Genomic DNA, 21,542 nt, shown 5'->3' on the forward strand with positions numbered 1-21,542 from the left:
AAGGGCTGGGTAGGCCAGGTGTTTCATTCGGGGCTGGATGCAAAAAATCGTGGGGTGGCGATTCTGGTGGGAAAAAGGGTGTCGTTTGAGGCGTCAAAGGTGATGGCTGACAGTGGAGAGAGGTATGTGATGGTGAGCGGCAAGTTGCAAGGGGAGCGGGTGGTGCTGGTGAATGTCTATGCCCCAAATTGGGACGATGCGGGTTTTATGCGGCGCATGCTAGGCCGCATTCCGGATCTAGAGACTGATACTGGGGGGGGGACTTTAACACAGTGCTCGATTCCCCATTGTATCGATCCATGTCCAGGACGGGCAGGCGGAAGCTCAGTGGAGGAAGGCACCGGGAGCGGTGTACGAATATGGGGAGAAGGCGAGTAAGATGCTGGCGCATCAGCTACATAAACGAGACGCGGCCAGGGAGATTGGTGGTGATGGATAGGGGAGGCAATATGGTGTGAAGGGGGGTGGACATTAATGGGGTCTTCAGGGATTTTTATGGGGAACTGTTCCGGTCCGATCCCCCGGTGGAGGGGGGGAAATGGGACGTTTTTTGGATAGGCTGAGATTTCCGAAAGTGGAGAAGGGACAGGTGGAGGGGCTGGGGGCGCCGATTGAGCTGGAGGAGCTGGCCAAAGGGATAGGCAGCATGCAGTCAGGGAAGGCGCAGGGGCCGGATGGGTTTCTGTTCGAATTTTACAAAATGTATGCAGACCTGTTGGGCCCCCTGTTGTTAGGACCTTTAACGAGGCAAGGGAGGGGGGGCTTTGCCCCCAACCATGTCACGGGCGCTGATTTCCTTGATCCTTAAACGGGACAAGGACCCCCTACAGTGTGGATCATATAGGCCGATCTCGTTGTTAAATGTGGATGCCAAGGTGTTGGCGAAGATCTTGGCCACAAGGATAGAGGACTGTGTGCCGGGGGTCATTCATGAGGACCAGACAGGGTTTGTGAAGGGAAGGCAGCTGAACACCAATATACGTAGGCTTCTGAATGTTATTATGATGTCGGCGGTAGAAGGGGAGGCGGAGATAGTGGTAGCATTAGACGCGAAGAAGACCTTTGATAGGGTTGAGTGGGGGTACTTGAGGGAGGTGCTGGAAAGGTTTGGGTTCGGGGAGGGGTCTGTCAGTTGGGTGAGGCTGTTATATGAGGCCCCGATGGCGAGCGTAGCCACGAATAGGAGGAGATCGGAGTACTTTTGGTTGTACCGGGGGACGAGGTAGGGGTGTCCCCTGTCCCCTTTGCTCTTTGCGTTGGCAATTGAGCCCCTGGCCATGGCGTTGAGGGAGTCGAGGAATTGGAGGTGTCGGTGTGGGGTGTGGAGGAGCACCGAGTGTCATTATACGCAGATGACTTGTTGCTTTATGTGGCGGACCCAGTGGGGGGAATGTCGGAGGTGATGCAGATCCTTAGGGAATTTGGGGGCTTTTCTGGGTACAAGCTCAACCTGGGTAAGAGTGAGCTGTTCGTCGTGCACCCGGGGGATCAGGAGGAGGGGATTGGTAGGCTCCCGCTGAAAAGGGCGGGGAGGAGCTTTCAATACCTGGGAGTTCAGGTGGCTAGGAGCTGGGAGGCCCTTCACAAGCTTAACCTCACTAGGTTGGTGGAGCAAATGGAGGAGGAGTTCAAAAGATGGGACATGTTGCCGCTTTCGCTGGCGGGCAGGGTGCAGTCCGTCAAGATGACGGTGCTCCCAAGGTTTTTGTTCCTGTTCCAGTGCCTCCCCATCCTTATCCCGAAGGCCTTTTTCAGGAGGGTCAATAGGAGTATTACGGTATTTGTATGGGCGCATGGGACTCCGAGGGTGAGAAGGGTGTTTCTGGAGCGGGGCAGGGATGCGGGGTGTTGGCGTTGCCCAACCTCTGTGGGTACTACTGGGCTGCCAACGCAGTGATGGTGCGTAAGTGGGTAATGGACGGGGCGGGGGCAGCATGGAAGAGGATGGAGATGGCGTCCTGCGTGGACACGAGACTGGAGGCACTGGTAACCGTTGCCGCTCCCTCCAACGAGGTATACCACGAGCCTGGTGGTGGCGGCTACCCTCAAATTTGGGGGCAATGGAGATGGCATAGGTGGGGGGCTCGATGGAGTTCCCGATACGGGGGAACCACCAGTTTGTTCCAGGGAGCATCGATGGCGGGTTTCTGGGCTGGCACAGGGTAGGTATTAGGAGGTTGAGGGACCTGTTTGTGGATGGGAGGTTCGCGAGCCTGGGCGAGTTAGAGGGGAAGTTTGGGCTCCCCCCGGGAACATGTTTAGGTACATGCAGGTTAGGGCGTTTGCCAGGCAGCAGGTGGAGGGGTTCCCCTTGCTGCCCCCACGTGGGGTATGGGACAGGGTGCTCTCGGGGGTGTGGGTTGGAGGGGGGAGGATCTCCGACGTGTACTACGTCATGCAGGAGGTGGATGAGGCCTCGGTGGAGGTGCTGAAGGGTAAATGGGAGGAGGAGCTGGGTGAGGAGATTGAGGAGGTGACGTGGGCGGATGCCTTGGAAATAATGAATTCCTCCTGTTCCTGTGTGAGGCTTAGCCTCATACAGTTCAAGGTGCTGCACAGGGCCCACATGACTGGGACGAGGATGAGTAGGTTTTTCGGGGGCGAAGGTAGGTGTGCTAGGTGCTCGGGGAGCCCAGCGAACCACGCCCATATGTTCTGGGCGTGCCCAGCGCTGGGGGAGTTTTGGAAGGGGGTAGCAAGCACGGTATCGAGGGTGGTAGGATCCAGGGTCAAGCCAGGCTGGGGACTAGCAATATTTGGGGTTGCAGTGGAGCCGGGAGTGCAGGAGGCAAAAGAGGCCGGTGTTCTGGCCTTTGCGTCCCTAGTAGCCCGGCGGAGGATTTTGCTTCAATGGAAGGATGCGAGGCCCCCAAGCGTGGAGGCCTGGATCAATGATATGGCGGAGTTCATCAAATTGGAGAAGGTGAAATTTGCCCTGAGGGGATCAGTACAGGGGCTCTTTAGGCGGTGGCAGCCTTTCCTGGACTTCCTCGCAGAACGGTAGGAAAATAGGCCGGCAGCAGCAGCAACCCGGGGGGGGGGGGGGGGGGGGGGGGGGGGGGGGGAGAGGAGGGGAGAGGGGGGGTGGGGGGGGGGGAGAGGAGGGGAGGAGGGGGGGGGGGTTTGTTTCGGGGGGAAGGGAGAAATGTGTATATGTGTTTATTGAATATTGCCGGGTGTTTATCTATTTCTCCTTTTTGTCGTTACGGGGGGGGGGGGGGGGGGGGGGTTAGTGTGTTTTTCTTTTTGTTGTTGTTAATATTATTTTCTTGTTGTTATTTTCTGTTTTTGATATGTTTTTGAAAATCTCAGTAAAAATTATTTAAAAGAAAAGAAACCCACTCAGTGAAACCTGGTGACTTTTAGGTGGCCTCGTTAGTTCACTGTGAGAGTCCTTCGGATTTCCATGACATTGATTCGAAGGACATTGGATTGATCCGGAAGATGTTTTCTCTGCCTACAACGTTGCTGAGCCGACACTCTAAAGGGAAGAACCTCAGGCACGAAATACAGAACCCAGAAGTACTGGGTCCAAACGTCAAAGGGCATCACACACCTGGGTCCTGAAGGGGGAGGGAACTTCGGACTCTGCCTGTAAGGAAAGGGAGAGGTAGTCTCACTATGGGTATCATCCACCTTGTCCTTCTTCACCCTGAAGCATTCGAGGGGATGCGATGGCCGGACTATGAATCTCAGACCTCAATCCCTTTGATGTCATTAAGTGATCTCATATGATGGGGGAGGAATCTTCTCCCTGGACTTTGTGATATCTTTTTGTGCTGGAGCAACATAAATTCAGATGCTGGAGACTTATACTATGGAAACCTTCTTAAAAAGCCTGCAAGGCAATTTCCAACCCTCACTAAGGGCAGTCTGCCCTTTAAATCCCGTGCATCTCCTCCACAACCTTCAGGTATTGTGGGCTTCCCGATGCCAGTGCCATCCCTCTGCCACATGATCCTGTGGCATGGCTGTGCCACTCACTTTGATGGACTTATAATTGGGTTCAGCCATCTGTCACAGACGTACAGCAGAATCCTGATGACTTCTGGGCCTGCTATTTTGCAGGACGGATCGGACTAAATCCAGCCCGTAATATTTAACTTGAAGTGATTGTGGCTTCTCCAAGAAACTTGACAGCACAAAGGCATTGAGCTTCATGATAAGTATTGGAGATAATGTAATACTTTGCAAGGACAGAGGTGATGAGGATTTATTTTTGAGGAAGGTGTGATGACAATGTTTGGAAAGGGAAAGAGAACCATTTGCAATGTCAGCTAGCATGGATTACAGGAGCAAGATAAAGTTGAAGTGCGCATGATTGGAGGTAAGAGAGAAAGACAATGGGATCAGGGCTCCAGCTGAAGGGGCCACCCAGAGAAGTTCCATTCATCAATGGATAGTATTGGGAGGAAGCATAAAGGATAATGATGCAATGAAACTTATTTTGGAACCTTTAGTTACATTGAATGCTATGTCTAATATCGGCAATAATTTAGCTAATCTACTATTTTGAAATTATGATATTGATAATTTAATATATTAAAATTCCAAGTAACACTTGAATTTGTTCTTACACGGTAAAGAGAAAACATCATATTGAATAAAAATTAGGTTATATTTTGTTCTTTCAGACTGTACGTAATTTCATTTTCCAGCTAATAATCTCAAGGTAAAATTCCAGCTAAAAATGCATCTCAATATTTGTAGTTTTATTGTAAAAATGTCCATGTATTTTGCCAGACATGACCAAAGCAAATCCATGTCCGACCCTTCTCCACTTCCTCAATGACAAGTCAATGTTATTGATTATTTAAATTGACATAGACTGCATTTTGTAATTTAATTATGATTAATTAATTTTCACGGTTTTCCTTGTTCTATATAGAATAAATAGAACATACAGTGCAGAAGGAGGCCATTCGGCCCATCGAGTCTGCACCGGCTCACTTAAGCCCCCACTTCCACCCTATCCCTGGAACCCAACAACCCCTTCCAACCTTTTTGGTCACTAAGGGCAATTTATCATAGCCAACCCACCTAACTTGCATGTCTTTGGACTGTGGGAGGAAACCGGAGCAAACCCACGCAGACACGGGGAGAACGTGTAGACTCTGCACAGACAGTGACCCAGCGGGGAATCGAACCTGGGACCCTGGCACTGTGAAGCCACAGTGCTATCCACTTGGGCTACCGTGCCACCCTTCTGAAATGAAAATCGCTTATTGTCAGAAGTAGGCTTCAATGAAGTTACTGTGAAAAACCCCTAGTCGCCACATTCCGGCGCCTGTTCGGGGAGGCTGGGACGGGAATTGAACCGTACTGCTGGCTTGCCTTGGTCTGCTTTAAAAGCCAGCTATTTAGCCCAGTGTGCTAAACCAGCCCCGCTGCTGGCTTGCATAATAATAATCATCATGGCTTATTGTCACAAGTAGGCTTCAATGAAGTTACTGTGAAAAGCCCCTTGTTGCCACATTCCAGCGCCTGTTTGGGGAGGCCGGTATAGGAATTGAACCGTGCTGCTGGCCTTGTTCTGCATTACAAGCCAGCTGTTCAGCCCACTGTGCTAAACTAGCTACATTATCCCATTTTTGTTTGTTGCTTTCTGTACATTATCTCCACAAAAATAAACACGAGCAAGTCTTCCTCCCCTGTCAGAGTGCAATGGGTGCTGAGCACTGGAATGCACCTTATAGGTCCCAAGGGCCCCCAACTTCCTCAAGTGCCTAGTTCGAGTACACTCGATGCATGTGTGCGCTGTTGGTGTGCAAAAATATCGGGGCGGTGGTGGCAGGGTGGTAACATCATGGATTAGTAATCCAGGGTAACGTTCTGGGGATCCTTGAATCCATGGCGGGTGGTGAAATTTGAATTAAATAAAAATCTTGACTTAAAACTCGATGACCATGAAGCCATTGTCGAATGTCAGAAAAACACTAACGTCCTTTAGGAAAATAAATCTCTCATCCTTACTTGGCTTACATGTGACTCTGGATAAATGGCCAAGCAAGCCAAGGGCAATGAGGGAAGGTCCAGCAAGCAAAATTCACACGCCCAAACGTGGGCAATACTGGAGCCCGAAAGGTCACTAGAACATTAATGGGGTGGCACAGTTGAAGCCTCAGGAAAAAGTCTGCAAATTTAATATCAGAAGTGGTAGTTGGAGATGAAGAAAGTTCCTATTGTCATCAATATTCTCTATTTTAAGTTTTGTAGTCAAACGTTTCAGTGAAATTGGATGTCATTGGATGTCATACTGCGGAAAGATTTCAAAGTGTGGTCGCGAGCGGCAATTGTCGTGAGCTTCCCGGCGCTTGGCCCAGTGAGGCCGACAATACTATTCAACGTTAATTGGTCCACTTAACGAGGCCTCACGGGCATCTTGCCACCAATGAAGTCGATTTGCCGGAGAGGCTCACCAGCCTCCCCCCCCCCCCCCCCCCCCCCCAAACTAACAAGGGCGAGTAGCACTTAAGCAGCACTTTCTCAGCCAACCCCAACCAGCTCACAACAATGGCGCTGAGGATACTGGCCCCAGGATTCGGGATGCAGACTTACGGAGGCTCCTAGACGCAGTGGAGGCCAGGAGAGATGTCCTGTTCCTCCGAGGGTCTCAGAGGGTCAGCTGGAGGGCAGCCAGTGTTGCCTGGGATAAGGTGGCGATGGCTGTAAGCTCCGGGAGCATGACCAGGTGGACTGGCACCAGTACCCAAAAAATAGTCAACGGGTGGAGGCGTGCCAGATATAAGGATTCTCACCTTCTCTGAGGAGAGGGCCCTGGAGATGACCGGGGTGGCTGAGGACAGGGCGGTCAACATAGAGGAGGTTGGCAGACGCCGAAGAGGTGAGGAAGCACCGGGCTCCACCTAGAGCACCTGTCAAACGTGAGTTGTTATTGCCTTACTGACTGACCCATCCCTCCCACTGACCACATGTCCATTCTCCCGCAGGTCCTCCAGTCGACGGTGACGGCCCATCTCGGGTTTTCCCCTCCCCTGCCTCCCAGGAGAAAACTTTGGAAGAGAGCTCCGGGGAAGCCACCATAATATTCGCGACACAGCTGTCATCCTCAACCTCCCCTAGTGCAGTTACATGCACCTTGGTGGGAGATGTTAGTGGCCAGGCTTCTAGATTGGATTGGATTGGATTTGGATTTGTTTATTGTCCCGTGTACCGAGGTACTGTGAAAAGTATTTTTCTGCGAGAAGCTCAAACAGATGATTTTGTACATGGAAAGAAAAGAAAATACATAAAATACATAACACAACGTACACGATGCAAATACGTAGACATCCGTATCAGGTGAAGCATACAGGAGTTTAGTATTAATCAGGTCAGTCACAGCGGGGAAGAAGCTGTTTTTGAGTCTGTTTGTGCGTGTTCTCAGACTTTTATATCTCCTGCCTGATGGAAGAAGTTGGAGGAGTGAGTAGGCCGGGTGGGAGGGGTCTTTGATTATGCTGCCACTTTCCCCAGGCAGCGGGAGGTGTAGATGGAGTCAATGAATGAGAGGCGGGTTTGTGTTTTGGACTGGTCATGTTCACGATTCTCTGAAGTCTCTTGTGATCTTGGGCTGAGCAGTTGCCATACCAGGCTGTGATGCAGTCAGATAGGATGCTTTTTATGGTGCATCTGTAAAAGTTGGGAAGAGTCAGTGTGGGCATGCCGAATTTCCTTAGTTTCCTGAGGAAGTATAGATGCTGTTGTACTTTCTTGGTGGAAGCGCGACATGAGTGGATCAGGACAGATTTTTGGTGATGTGCGTACCTAGGAACTTGAAGCTGTCAACCATCTGCACCTCAGTGCCGTTGATGCAAACAGAGGTGCACAGTACTTTGCTTCCTGAAGTCAATGACCAGCTCTTTAGTTTTGCTGGCATTGAGGGGGAGATTGTTGTTGGTGCACCATTCCACCAGGTTCTCTGGGCGGGATTCTCCCCTACCCGGCAGGGCGGGGGATCCCGGCGTAGCGGAGTGGCGCCAACCACTCCGGCGTCAGGCCTCCGCAAAGGTGCGGAATTCTCCGCACCTTTGGGGGCTAGGCCCACACCGGAGCGGTTGGCACCACGCTGACTGGCGCCAAAACCGGCACTAGCGGCCTTTGACGCCCGCCGCCGGGGCTGGACAAAAGGCCTTTGCTGGTTCGCGCATGCGCCGATGGTGACGTCAGCGGCAGCTGGGGGATTCTCTTCCGCCTCCGCCATGGTGGAGGCAGTAGCGGCGGCGGAAGAGAAAGAGTGCCCCCACGGCACTGGCCCGCCCGCCGATCGGTGGGCCCCGATCGCGGGCCTGGCCACCGTGGGGGCGCCCCCCGGGGTCCGATCGTCCCGCGCCCCCCCCCCAGGACCCCGGGGGCCCGCTCGCGCCGCCGATCCCGCCGCCACCAGAGGTGGTTCAAACCTCGGTGGCGGGAGAGGCCTCCCAGCAGCGGGACTTCGGGCCATCGCGGGCCGGAGAATCACCGCAGGGGGCTCACCCCTCGACGTGGCGCAATTCCCGCCCCCGCCAATACCCGGGTGGCGGAGAATTTCTGCCACGGCGGGGGCGGGAATTTCCGGCGGCCCCGGGCGATTCTCCGGCCCTGCGTGGGGTCGGAGAATTTCGCCCTCTATCTCCCTCCTGTATCCTGACTCGTCGTTGTTTAAGATCCGACCCACTATGGATGTGTTGTCAGCAAACTTGCAGATGAAGTTGGAACCAAATTTTGCCACGCAGTCGTGTGTGTATGGGGAATATAGTAGGCGGTTAAGTAAGCAGCCTTGCAGGGCCCCGGTGTTGAGGACTATCGTGGAGGAGTGTGTTGTTGTTTATTCTTACTGATTGTGGTCTATGTGTCAGAAAGTCGAGGATCCAGTTACAGAGTGAGGAGCCAAGTCTTAGGTTATGGAGCTTTGATATGAGCTTGGCTGGGATTATGGTGTTGAAGGCGGAGCCTGCAGTGAATAAATAGGAGTCTGATGTAGGGGCTTGTTGTCGAGATGCTTCAGGGATAAGTGGAGGGCCAGGGATATGCCGTCTGCTGTGGACCGGTTGCAGCGGTATGCAAATTGCAGTGGATCAAGGCATTCTGGGAGTATGGAGTTGATGTGCTTCATGACCAACATCTCGAAGCACCTCTTCATGATTGATGTCAGGGCCACCGGATAGTAGTCATTGAGGCATGTTGCCTGGTTCTTCTTTGGCACCGGGACACAATCTTCATCTGGGCCACAATCTAATGAGCACATCACAGTTGCTGATGCACGTCAGGTGAAGGCAGGAACCCCCAGGCGAGACAGCAGTTGGAGGACTGCGGATCCCAGCAACCAGCTGGGTCACAGCCTGATGCTGAACCTGTAGAAGAGGTCATCTCGAGATGATGGAGATATAAGAGTGCGGCAGGGACCTTCAGGGGGAGATATCAGTGACACTCCAGCAGGCCCATAGTTGCTCGGAGGAGTTCCAGATGTCGCCGGCAACACGTGGCACTGAGGCCAATGCTGCTAGGGTGGCGGCCACAGTGGAGAGCCTGGTGTACGATGTCGACACCATTCGTGAAGGAGTCCATGGTGTCGCACAGCCGGTGACGGCCATGGCTGAGGGACTCGGCAGAATGTCTGACTCGCTGGGGGATGTTGCCCATTATCACACTGACGTTGATAAGGTTCTGCGTGGCATGTCCCACTCTCGGATAGGAATGATCGAGGCACTGTGGAGCATGTCCCTGTCGCTGAGGAGCATAGCCGAGGGCGTCAACACCCTGGTGCAGGCCATAGGGAACCGCTGGGGCTAGCAGAGCCAGATGATGTGGGGCAGATGGGCTCTAACCAGCTGCTCCTCTGTCCCAAGATGAACCCCAGGGCCCTATGGGCACCGACCGGGAGGAGGAGGCGCTGTGTGCCAAGCCGGACCCATCCCATGGCGTGGCAACGGTGGCCACCAGCTTCCCCGGGTTCCATCTCTCTGATGAGGATGTGCCTCGAAGTCAGCACACGGGACAGGGTAGAATGACTGTGTTTGTGCCACTGACAAGTGAGCCGGTGCCCTCTATCCATCTGGCCTGGGCTTGCAAAATCCTACCTACTGTTCTGGCTTGAGAAAATTCACACCTCTTTAACCTGTGATGATCCCTATCTCCAGTCGTACTGTCTGGACCTGTAAAGATTTAATTACATGCAAAAACTCACATTTAAAGTATCATCTTGCATCATTGACTTTGTCTATATATGTGTTTGTGGAACCCACCTCTTCACTGACCAGGGGCGAAATTCACCGACCCCATGCAGGGTCGGAAATCGGTCGGCGGCGGCGGTTATTCCGCTCCCGCCGGGTTTTGAATTTTCCGAGCGGCCAAAACCGGTGTTGTGCAAATCCCGCCGGCAGCCTCTGAAAACAGCTGGCGCCGGCGGGACGTCATTTAATTTTTAATGTCAACAAATCTCCGGCCCGGATGGGCCAAAGTCCCGCCGACGTGGCACGGGTCACGTTGGCGAAAATCACAGTAGGTTTATAACGGTGTCACCCATTGATGATGGTTGACGCCGTTCAGTAACCTACATGGACGTGCGAGGGTAACGGCGTTGGAGAGGGGTGGATTGGGAGGAGGGGGGTTGCGGCGTTGAGGAGAGGGGGGGGTACCGGCGTTGAGAGAGAGGGGGGGTACCGCCATTGAGAGAGAGGGGGGGTACAGGCGTTGAGAGAGGGGGGGTACCGGCGTTGAGAGAGGGGGGGGGGGTACCGGCATTGAGAGAGAGAGGGGGGGTACCGGCGTTGAGAGAGAGTGGGGGGTACCGGCGTTGAGAGAGGGGGGGGGTACCGGCGTTGAGAAAGAGGGGGTTGTACCGGCGTTGAGAGAGAGGGTGGTACCGGCGTTGTGAGGAGAGGGGAGGAGAGGAGGGGGGGGGGTACCGGCATTGAGAGGAGATGAGAGGAGAGGGGAGGGGGGGGTACCAGAGTTGAGAGAGAGGGGGGGTACCGCCGTTGAGAGAGAGGGGACGAGTACCGGCGTTCAGAGAGAGGGGGGGGCGGCGTTGGAGGGTGGTAGGGGTGGTGGGGAGGGGGGTAGGGGTGGTGAGGGGGTAGGGGTGGTGAGGGGGGTAGGGGTGTTGGAGGGGGTAGGGGTGGTGGGGGGGTTTGGGTAGGGGGCAGCGATGTGCAGAGGGGGGGGCGACGGATGCCCGGGGCCAATGCACCGTTGCTCCCCCCCTCTGCACGCCGCTGCCCCCTACCCCAACCCCCCCTCACCACCCCTACCCCCCTCCAACGCCGCTACCCCCCCCTCCAATGCCCCTACCCCCCTCACCACCCCTACCCCCCTCCAATGCCCCTACCCCCCCTCCAACGCCCCTACCCCCCTCACCACCCCTACCCCCTCACCACCCCTACCCCCCTCCCCACCACCCACCCCCCTCCCCACCACCCCTCCCCCCTCCCCACCACCCCTACCCCCCTCCAACGCCGCCCCCCCTCTCTCTCAACGCCGGTACCCCCCCTCTCCTCTCAAAGCCGGTACCCCCCCTCTCCTCTCAACGCCGGTACCCCCCCTCCTCTCAACGCCGGTACCCCCCCCTCTCCTCTCAACGCCGGGGCCCCTCTCTCTCTCTCAACGAGCCACTTCCGCAGCGGGTGAAACTGACGCATATAGCGTCAGTCCGCTGCTGCCCCTTTCGGGAACGGAGATTTAGGGCCTAAAAGGAGGCCGCGACGTCGGAGTCACCGGCGCCGCTTTTGCCTGCCGGAAATGGGCGTCACGTAGGTCCGTGGTGAATTTCGCCCCTGATGTGGAGCAGTGCTCTGAAAGCTAGTGATTCCAAACAAACCTGTTGAGCTTTATCCTGGTGTTTTCAGACTTCTTACTGGTCTCAAGGATATTTAGGGATGGGCAACAAAATGCTGGACATATCCATGGTTCCCACATCCCATGACAGAATCACAAATCGAGTGGTGATATGAGTTGGGAGAGAGAAGGGTTCACTTACGTTAGCAATGTGGATAAGATTCATCCATTTCCTGCACTGCAGGATAGCCGACATCTGGACTCCCTGGACAGGGACCACCTTGGTGACCTCGCAGGCCGGTGTGGTCAGCCAGGTGAGCCTCCTGCAGCCATGCCTGAGGAAGAGGATATCCCACATTTCCTGCATGGCCTCAAGGAGAGGCTCCAGGAATGCGTTGCTGAAGCAGGAAGACACAGTTTGTTATCTTCTCCTCATCCTTTGTTCAGAGTCCTGATGTTATCGACAAATGGCTTTCTGGGTGCCTATTAAATATGACGGCTGTACATGATGACGGTGCAGCCGCCCTCCTGCCACCCCATTACGAGACTGTGTGTGAACTGTGTGCTGGCATTGTGGTGTTCTTTGTATTGCTAAATTCAGGGTGGTTGGCGTAATGTTCACAAAGACCACAAAATAGCTTAATGTTGAACAAAGCTATAAATTTATTGACACTACTAATTTGGATTCGACATGTACTCCTAAATAATACACAGTTGATAATTAACATAATCTACACTCATCTGCAACTAATCTCTACACTATTATAAACTATGATCTTCTCTCACTCACTCTATCTTTCCTTCAAACTGTTCTCGAGCTATCTCCTTGACTTCTTTCCCCCCAAGGCTCAGTATCAATGTCTTATATACGTGTAACTCTAGATCCCTCTAATGGCTGATCTAGACATCTCATTAACCCTTGCAGTTCTAACTTTCATGATAACATCACAGGAATAGAAATGAGGGAGTTCACAGTTGTGCGTAGCAGCCCATTCCGTTCTGCAGCGGGAGTCACTGCAATTTTTTGTTCCTGCTACAGATCTTAGGGAAAGAAATGAATGAAAATGAAAATCGCTTATTGTCACGAGTAGGCTTCAATGAAGTTACTGTGAAAAGCCCTTAGTCGCCACATTCCGGCGCCTGTCCGGGGAGGCTGGTACGGGAATCGAACCGTGCTGCTGGCCTGCTTGAAAAGCCAGCGATTTAGCCTTGTGAGCTAAACCAGCCCCTAGAAAGAGGGGCTGATCCCACCTCTTGCCTTCCAAAAACCAATGGTACCTAGCTGTTAACCTTGATTATTGCTTAAACATAGCCGGTTCAATAGTTCCCTCACCAAGACGTTGGGAAATCTTCAGCAATTCAGCCACTGCTCCTGGCTTAGGACATCAAATCCTCTTTGCCATCTGTATGGTTGGTTTTTGGGGAAAAGGTATGGATGAATCTCAAAACTCTGTCTTCTTATCCTATCATCTATCCATTCTGTGTCTTCCTCTATCAATAATACCAAGTATAAGGCACTATCGAATAGTACGCTCATTAATTTCTACTGGGGAGGGGGATCTGTGGGGATGATGGTTGCAGAATAAATTAAACCAGCTCTCTCAGGATCAGGAACATTAATCTTTATAGGAACTTTCAGATCCAGCAATATAAATTGTAAACCAATTTGTGAAACCTTTGGCACAGACGAGAGCAGTGTTCTTCAAACTTTGTTTCCGGGGACCCATTTTTACCAACCGGCCAACCTTCGGGACCCAACCTGGCCAACCATCGCGACCCACGCCGGCCGACATTCGCGACCCACGCCGGCTGACCTGCGCGACTCTCCATTTTCTCTTACCTTGTTTGCTGCTGACACAAATGGAGGAAATGGTTTTGGCCCTCGTACACACTCCTCCAATGGAACCTGTTGGATGAAGGTGAAGCCTTCCGGTGTCGGAAAGTATGGAGTCTCCATCTGTCCAAAGTTCTGCATATTTTTCCTGTAAACTTTTATCAAATAAAACCGCCCCCGAACTTGCAAAAAAAAGAATAAAATGAGTAAAATAAATGAAAAAAATGAATAAACCCCCTCCGAAATTGTAAAAAAAATAAAATGAATAAAATAAATGAAAAAAAAAATTAAATGAATAAAATAAATGAATAAAAATCACTACAGAACTTGTAAACTAAAAAGTTGCAACCGTTTAAACAAAATAGCGGCCGCACTGCGCATGCGTGCCCGATTATCGGAGCGCATGCGCATTCTCCGAACATGTTAAAAAAAATCAGCCGCATTGTGCATGCCCGTACGATGATCGGCGCACATGAGCAATGCGGCTGAATTTTTTTAACATGTTCGCGGCCCCTTGCAGCTGGTGTTATTAAAAACCGGCTGCTATGCAGGGATTTGCGCGATTGGGAACGCCGCGGACAACGGCTCCGCGACCCTCCCGACACCCACCTGTGACCCACTGCCCCCGACTTTGAAGAACATTGGACTAGAGTCTAGAAATCTGCCTGTTTAACACATCAAGCATCAAAATGGCAGCAATAATACCAGTTTTTAAACAGGGGAGATGCTCTTGACGTCATTCTTGGGAAAACTGTGTGCAAAGCCCCCTGACATTATTTGAAGTCACACACCACAAAAAACATAATGCCATTGCCTGAACCTTCCTGTCCCGCCCACCGCAGGAATCCTCGCAAGCGGGACAGGAGAATTCGATGGACAAAAAAAAGGTCCCTTGCTCTCGGGCAAGAATTTCCAATCCAGGGGCGGATCAGACTGGATAAATCCCATTATGTATAGTGCAACTGAAGTAAAAATGACAGCATGAACCAGCAGCTGTCTAACTTTACCAACAACTCTAACAACAATTGTTTTGGTGCAATTTTGGAGGTTTCGTTGATCAAATTAATAGCAGCCAGAGATTTGTGCTCTTCCATTTGTTAGATTCATGAAAGTTAAGCATATCAAAGGAACTCAATATTAAGCCCTTCACCCTGAAAGCATCTGTATGTTTTAATTACTTCTGTATTAAAAGAATGCTGTTCTTTTTTAATGTAATAGTTTTTCATTTTCATTAATAGAATTCTTTGAGGAAGTGACAAAGTTGATTGATGAGGGAAGGGCCGTAGATGTCATATACATGGACTTCAGTAAGGCATTTGATAAGGTTGAGGTTGGGGGGGGGCTCATTGAAATCTACAAAATCATGAGAGGTATAGATAGGGTGGATAGCAAGAAGCTTTTTCCAAGAGGGGGGACTCAATTACTAGGGGTCAAGGTGAGAGGGGAACCGTTTAAGGGAGATATGCGTGGAAAGTTCATTATGCAGAGGGTGGTGGGTGCCTGGAATGCATTTGCCGGCGGAGGTGGTAGAGGCGGGCACAATAGCGTCATTTAAGATGTACATGAATGGGCAGGGAGCAGAGGGATACAGATCCTTAGAAAATTTTAGATAGAGGATCTGGATCGGCGCAGGCTTGGAGGGCTGAAGGGCCTGTTCCTGTGCTGTAATTTTTTCTTTGCCCTTTGTATTACCATTTTGTCATAGACTTTCCTTTATATAATGGCCACCAGATATCTCATTGAGCTTTACAGCCAATGGAGCACTTTTGAAGTGTCGTCACTATTGTAATGGTAGAATGATTATGTAATGTAATTTTGTAGTAATTTTTGAAATTTATTAATGATTTCAAAATAGTATTGCATTATAATAATAGCAAAAATGTATTAAGGTAACTTGTCATGGATGTGTTCTTCACAGGGGAATAGTTTGCTATTAGACCTGGATACAGCATATTAGTTAATGTACATAGAAACGGTCTAAATGCTCAAGTCACCTCTTTAAATATACTGGGGTGATTAATTGATAAAATGAATTAAAGCAAGAGACTGGACACATTTGTTGAACAAATACTTGCATGAAATATTGTAATGACTTAAGTAGCCACAATTGTAGTTGAAGAGTTAATTTAGGAACAAAGAAAACAATTGATTGCACTAAATTGTTCTTGCTAACGGGCATAAACATAATTAAGGTGAGTAAGGTAGGAAGAAACTTTGCCAGATTTAATAGAACTGTCCAGTAGCTGCTGCTTTCGATTACAGAGCATTCATTTTATTCAGTCATGTGCCTGCAAACACAGTTACCCTGTTATGGAAGGGAATACGGAAACACTAATTTTAGAATGCAGAATAGCACTCAGAAGGGTGCGGAGAAACTACAGCTCCTTTGAGAAAAAAAGTGACAGATTGGTACATTTGTGTCACAATTGAAAGTAATTAGTTAAGGTTTGAGGAAAGACTTTATTCCCCGTGCTTCCGTCGATCATCAAATTCAGCCAATGGGGTTGCATTGTGTAGCAGCTGTTCTTAGACAGTGCAATTCCACCTCTAGAGCACAGTCCTAGTATTGTATATAAAATGGGTGGTAGTATCACACATGCAGCTTTACAGTGCTGGTAAGCAGTTCAAATACGATTTGGGTCTTTCATCCTGGTAAGTGATGTTATTCTCTGTACGAGCACGATTTCTATTTTGCAGAATCAATATCAATATCAATAATGCTTCATCATTGGGAGTTATTTTCCTCAGGAAGAATTGTGTGCTTTTGTTTTGTCTAAGTTCAAATGCATCTTTTAGAGCATCGTAACTAATAAATTGTTTTCACAGCGTGCCCATTGACATGGGATGATGTGATTTTAATTTAAGCATGCTGTAAGTGAGTACAGTGCAGTCACATTTTAGATTGCAAATAATTAAAATCAAAGACTTCTTTTTTTGTTGTTGTTTTCATCTTCTCATTTTTTGTTGGCTGCAAAATCTGAGTTCATGGCCGGTTGTGTTATTGAGAGTATCCCAACAGATCAAAGCGGAATTTAATTCATGGATCGTTTTATTGCAGTTTATAGTAAAAACAAATATCCACTTTTAGAGGTTTCTTCTGCTGTGTAGAAGACAGTAAAATTCAAGGATCCGTGTCTGATCAAAACAAGAGTGCTCTGGGACTGTAGAGATAGCTGAATTGAAAGCTACCTTTAGGGAGTCTTGCATTTTTTTTGTAGTGTAACACTTAAGAGATTTTCTTCATTGAAAGCAGAAATAGATCTTTTGATGGAAGACAATTACAGTTTTTATGTGCAGTTCTGCTGTGGCTTCCTGAATATTTAGTTTTCCAAAATTAAATTAATAAAACATTGGATAACACAGGTGAATTACTTATTGCATCTCTAGTTGCGAGACATTTGCTTGGAATAACCCCCCCACCCCATCCCCTCCACCAGAATTTTATCTGGTGTTTTTATGTATGTGCTGCAAGTACCACCACTAAGAGGCAACAGAAGTCTTTCTGATTAAGACCTTTTCAACATGTCCACTGAAAAAGTGATGAATCCGACAAGCTGCCTGTGTGAAACAGAGTACATTTACAAGCACATGCTGTGCTGGAGAAGAAACCGCATTTTCCCTTTAACAATGTCAAGTGCATTGCTGATAAAATAATTCTTAACGGTTTACTTTTGTGCATATGTAGTCTGAGGTTAAACAGCCTCTCCATGTCATCAGCTGCTCCATTGTATTACTTCTGGTTCAATGAATGCTTTGAGGAATAGTCTCAGTCTTGTAAAAGGGTTGTTTCTGAGATTAGTTATCATCAGAATGCACAAAATATGTGACACTGGAAATCAGCATTTTTATATTCTCTGGGTCAGAAAACGTTATATATCACATTACCTAATAAAGGATCTGTTTAATTGTTTTTCTTACAAATGATTTCAAGACAGTGAGGAAGGTCTGCCTGGAGGGGAGAACATGCTTCACATTCATTTCATTTTGATTACAAAATAATTTCAACATGACAACATGCTTGTGACAAAGGGTAACATTTTCAACAAAAACTTGGGAGTAAATTATCATGCAGGCAGTCTAAGTGAAAAGATCATGGTTAAATTTAGACTGTTTTTTGTAAGATGAGAAGGAGTCACATGTTTGCAAAATGAGTTTCCAAAACTTAGTTACAAAGAGATATTTTCCCAGTACAATGAAATGCATTTTGTATTTATCATGTTGCCAGGTTTCCGAATAAATTCAACAACATAGCCTGATCACGGCACGGTAGCCCAGTGGTTAGCACAGTTGCTTCACAGCCCCAAGGTGCCAGGTTTGATTCCCGGCTTGGGTCGCTGTCTGTGCGGAGTCTGCACGTTTTCTGCGTGGATTTCCTCTGGGTGCTCCGGTTTCCTCCCACATTCTAAAGATGTGCAGATTAGGTGGATTGGCCATGCTAAATTGCCTTTAATGTCCAAACAAAAGGTTAGGTGTGTTAATGGGTTACGGGGATAGGATGGAGATGTGGGCTCAGGGAGGGTGTTCTTTCCAGGGTCCAGTGCAGACTTGATGGGCCAAATGGCCTCCTTCTGCACTGTAAATTCTATGATTCTACGATCATACACCTGGTGCAAAAAGATGATATTTGTTATGTTGCAAGGTACAGAAAAAATGGTTCTCTGATATCGTAAACCAATTTTTCCTCTACTATATAATTTCTAATAAAAAAAGGGCTAATTTTGAACTTGCATTGACATAATTCAAAAGTACGATTAGCAATAATCCATTGCTTATACATCAGTAATATATGTTGAATGTTTAATATGTTTCCACTTTGTGTTTACGGCATGTAAATGAGTTTCTAAAAGGAAACTACAGTATTAACTGAGCCAGCATGTTGTGTAAAATCTGGGATGAACAGCGGGCAATTATAGCAGCCATATAAAGAATCATTTCTCTCCATATGCCACTTGTATATTTTTAGGCATCAGATTAAATATTGGTATCATTCATAATTAATATTTCCTGCCTTCCCAAATACAGCCATGGAGATGGTGTTTAAATTATGCTTATTTCACAAAGTTTATAAAACTTCTTAATATATTTTAAGGGGGTGTGTATGGGGACAGTGAAACACTTTTACTGTTAACTTAAAAATATGAAATAACGAGAGCTACAATAACAGGTCCCACAAATCAGGAAATATATTGCTTTATTAAATTGTGACAAAACAAGTCCATTCAATGTAGACCACCTCCAAAAAAATGATGGGGCTAAAATTGACCCGAGACTCCCATTGAATTGATGCAAAAGTAAAGCAAAATATTTTAAGTTTGTACCACTACCCAAGATCAATTTCATCCCAATACAATGGCACATAATCCAATTACATAAAGCAGGAAATTAACTGTGAAGCAAATGTGGGATCTGTATTGATTCGCTTTGCATTTTTCAACTTTCTCCATATTCAGTGGAACATTTATTGTTAAAATCACCATCTATCACTTGATAACAAACAATGGAAAGACGCTCGGACTTTACAGAAGCATTAACTGTCAAAATGCAGGCGTTCCCACAACTATTATCATTTCAATCTTGCAAACCATTAACTCAGAAAAATTCGGAATCTGCCCAGGCACTGTTTGACACTAGTTCGATACAATAACTTTTACAATGGTCTACCTATCAGTCTGTGCCCTCTGACAACCCTCATCAACAGCACAGGTATGCAATACAATAGCTCTGTAGGGGATCAGTTTCCTTAGCTTCAGAAATCATATGTTTCGAACCTTGATTGCACATTCAAATTTTGCTTTTTTATTTTTAACATCACTTTTAATTCAGCTAAAAGTCATTATGCGACAGGATATCATACAAAATACTCCCATAGGACATTCTGTAGTGAGTTAATATTGCCAAATCTTCCCCAACATATAACCACAATATTGTTGTAACACTGTACAGGAAGACTTTAACCTGCATTGTACATTTCTTAAGAATCTTTAGCATACAATATAAAATGGAATTATATTGTAAGTTGAAGTCATGTTCAGCCCTCTTTGGTGGAATCCGGGTGTTTCCACAGTGTTAATGCGATGTGACCTTCCTCTTTGTTCATGGATATTTTCCTAAAACATTGAAAAGGTGATGAGATTGGAAACTGCTGCCTACAATCATGCTTTGGTGCTGGAGATGCATACAAACTCCTCTGCACTGCAGCTGATTCCCTGCCTATTGAATTATGCAGTCGGAGCTGGTCAAATAACAGTGCTGCCTTCACACTGTTACCTATTAGCAGCAGAATGTCTAAGGCAGCTCATCTGTTCCAGAAAGAAAAATAATGGCCAAATGTGGCCAAACGCATCTCTTGATTTTATACATAGAGATTTAGTTGATGTACAATATTGTCTACAATCTATTTCAGTTTATATGAATGAAATCTCAAATTGACAAATGCAGCTTGAAGTACAGTGCAACTAAAATCCATCTGAAGGGGAGCTATTGGCTTAGTATTCAGAATATCCAGATTCACGATACTCGCATGTTGCCTAAGTAAATACATGTTTAATGATATTCAGGTCAGAACAGAATAGCGAAACGCAGACATCCAATTAGAGGCTAGGCTAATAAAATGCAAACCCATTGGGGGAGTGCTTACAATTTGAGAGCAACGTGAAGCTGAGTTGCTCACTTTTGTCTGCAGTTTCTGTTCTCTATTTGCTTGGGAACCAGTGGCATTTACAATGCTTTTTTTTCTGACTCCTGATTATGTGCTCTACCAGCACTGTGCATAATTCATCTTTCAAGGAAAGCACCAGACTAAAGATGGTCCTGTATGGATATTGCTGTAAGTAGTGTATTGATATTATTGGTATCTTTTCATTGTAAAACTGCAGTTTCTCTATTTGTTTTTGACCACAGAGGGCTTTATATCTCAGAAGAAACATTTTCATTACTTTGGAGTAACAAAGTATTGATTTCCTCCTCTATCTTCTCTCCTTCTGCTGTCGTAACACTTAAGCCTTATTACAATGCTATTCGCTTAAAACTATTGTTAAAGTGTTGCTGGATGAGGCTCATTAAACAGTATTTTCTTCCCCATAATACCTTATGGCTGGCTTAAATAAGTTTCTGACTGATAATTACGGCTTATTAGGTGTTGTAGCTAAGCATCTAATGTGTCTGAAATGAACACCTAATTTCTTCAGGTCACAGTCTAGTCTGTAAACTGGGGATATTTTAATTCCTGTGGGGTAAGAACCTGATGGGCTGAAGCCACTTTATTCTTCCTGTGGGCCGTCATTACTGAATTATTGCTAGTTGGCGCAACAGATGCTCTGTAGGATTCTACAGTTGATTGAACTGTAATGGCCATGACAGCAGGGAAGGTCGGTATGACAGGGATCAATGGATGAGCCAAATGAAATATGTACAGATACTTGATATCTGTACTGCATGATGATTTATGCAACATTGCAGCTGCAAACGTTAATTTTTGCCAAGCTCCAGTAACGGTTCTATATCTAACCTCTTCCATTTCCATAATCTGGAGAAAGTACATTTTATCAAGTGCGGATTTAACTCTGTAAAGGAAACTAGTTAATTACTCTGCGGTTTATCTTAGTTCTGTGGCAAGTCAATTTGGATCAGTTCCTGATCATCAACTTTTAAACGATCTGGAATCAGAAATTCAGTGAAATTTCATTACTTATGTGTGCATGTGAAGTTTTGCCGTAAATATGTTCAAATCTAATCAAGCATATGGGAATAACCTGTCCACAATAAAACGGTATTAATATTCTAAGCTTATATTGTAGTGCAACATCTATCAGCAAACAGTACTCACTAATGTACCATCTTCAGTGGAAATGTTTTGATTTCATACTTGGGAAACGTGTTCAACATTTCCCTGCATTATTCCACTAGCTTATGTTAAACTTGGACTAATAACACAGAGAATATGGGAATACTTTCA

The 21,542-nt window shown here is 47.6% G+C and overlaps 1 protein-coding gene across 5 annotated transcripts in view; it reads left to right on the plus strand.

The window, feature by feature from the left end:
* Positions 1-21,542, plus strand: part of thsd7ba (thrombospondin, type I, domain containing 7Ba) — a 1,373,128-nt gene that overhangs the window by 47,113 nt on the left and 1,304,473 nt on the right. For 3 of the 5 annotated variants that reach the window (XM_038789926.1, XM_038789930.1, XM_038789931.1), the window contains exon 1: positions 16,165-16,240. The exons of 1 other annotated variant lie outside the window; for it this stretch is intronic. The gene's annotated coding sequence lies outside the window, so the exon portion shown is untranslated. Of the gene's footprint in view, positions 1-16,164; positions 16,241-20,244; positions 20,415-21,542 lie in introns of those variants that run through there. One more of the 5 variants, XM_038789929.1, reaches the window with a different exon arrangement.

The sequence above is a fragment of the Scyliorhinus canicula genome, chromosome 2 (assembly GCF_902713615.1).
Source record: "Scyliorhinus canicula chromosome 2, sScyCan1.1, whole genome shotgun sequence".
In the NCBI taxonomy this organism is placed as follows: domain Eukaryota; kingdom Metazoa; phylum Chordata; class Chondrichthyes; order Carcharhiniformes; family Scyliorhinidae; genus Scyliorhinus; species Scyliorhinus canicula.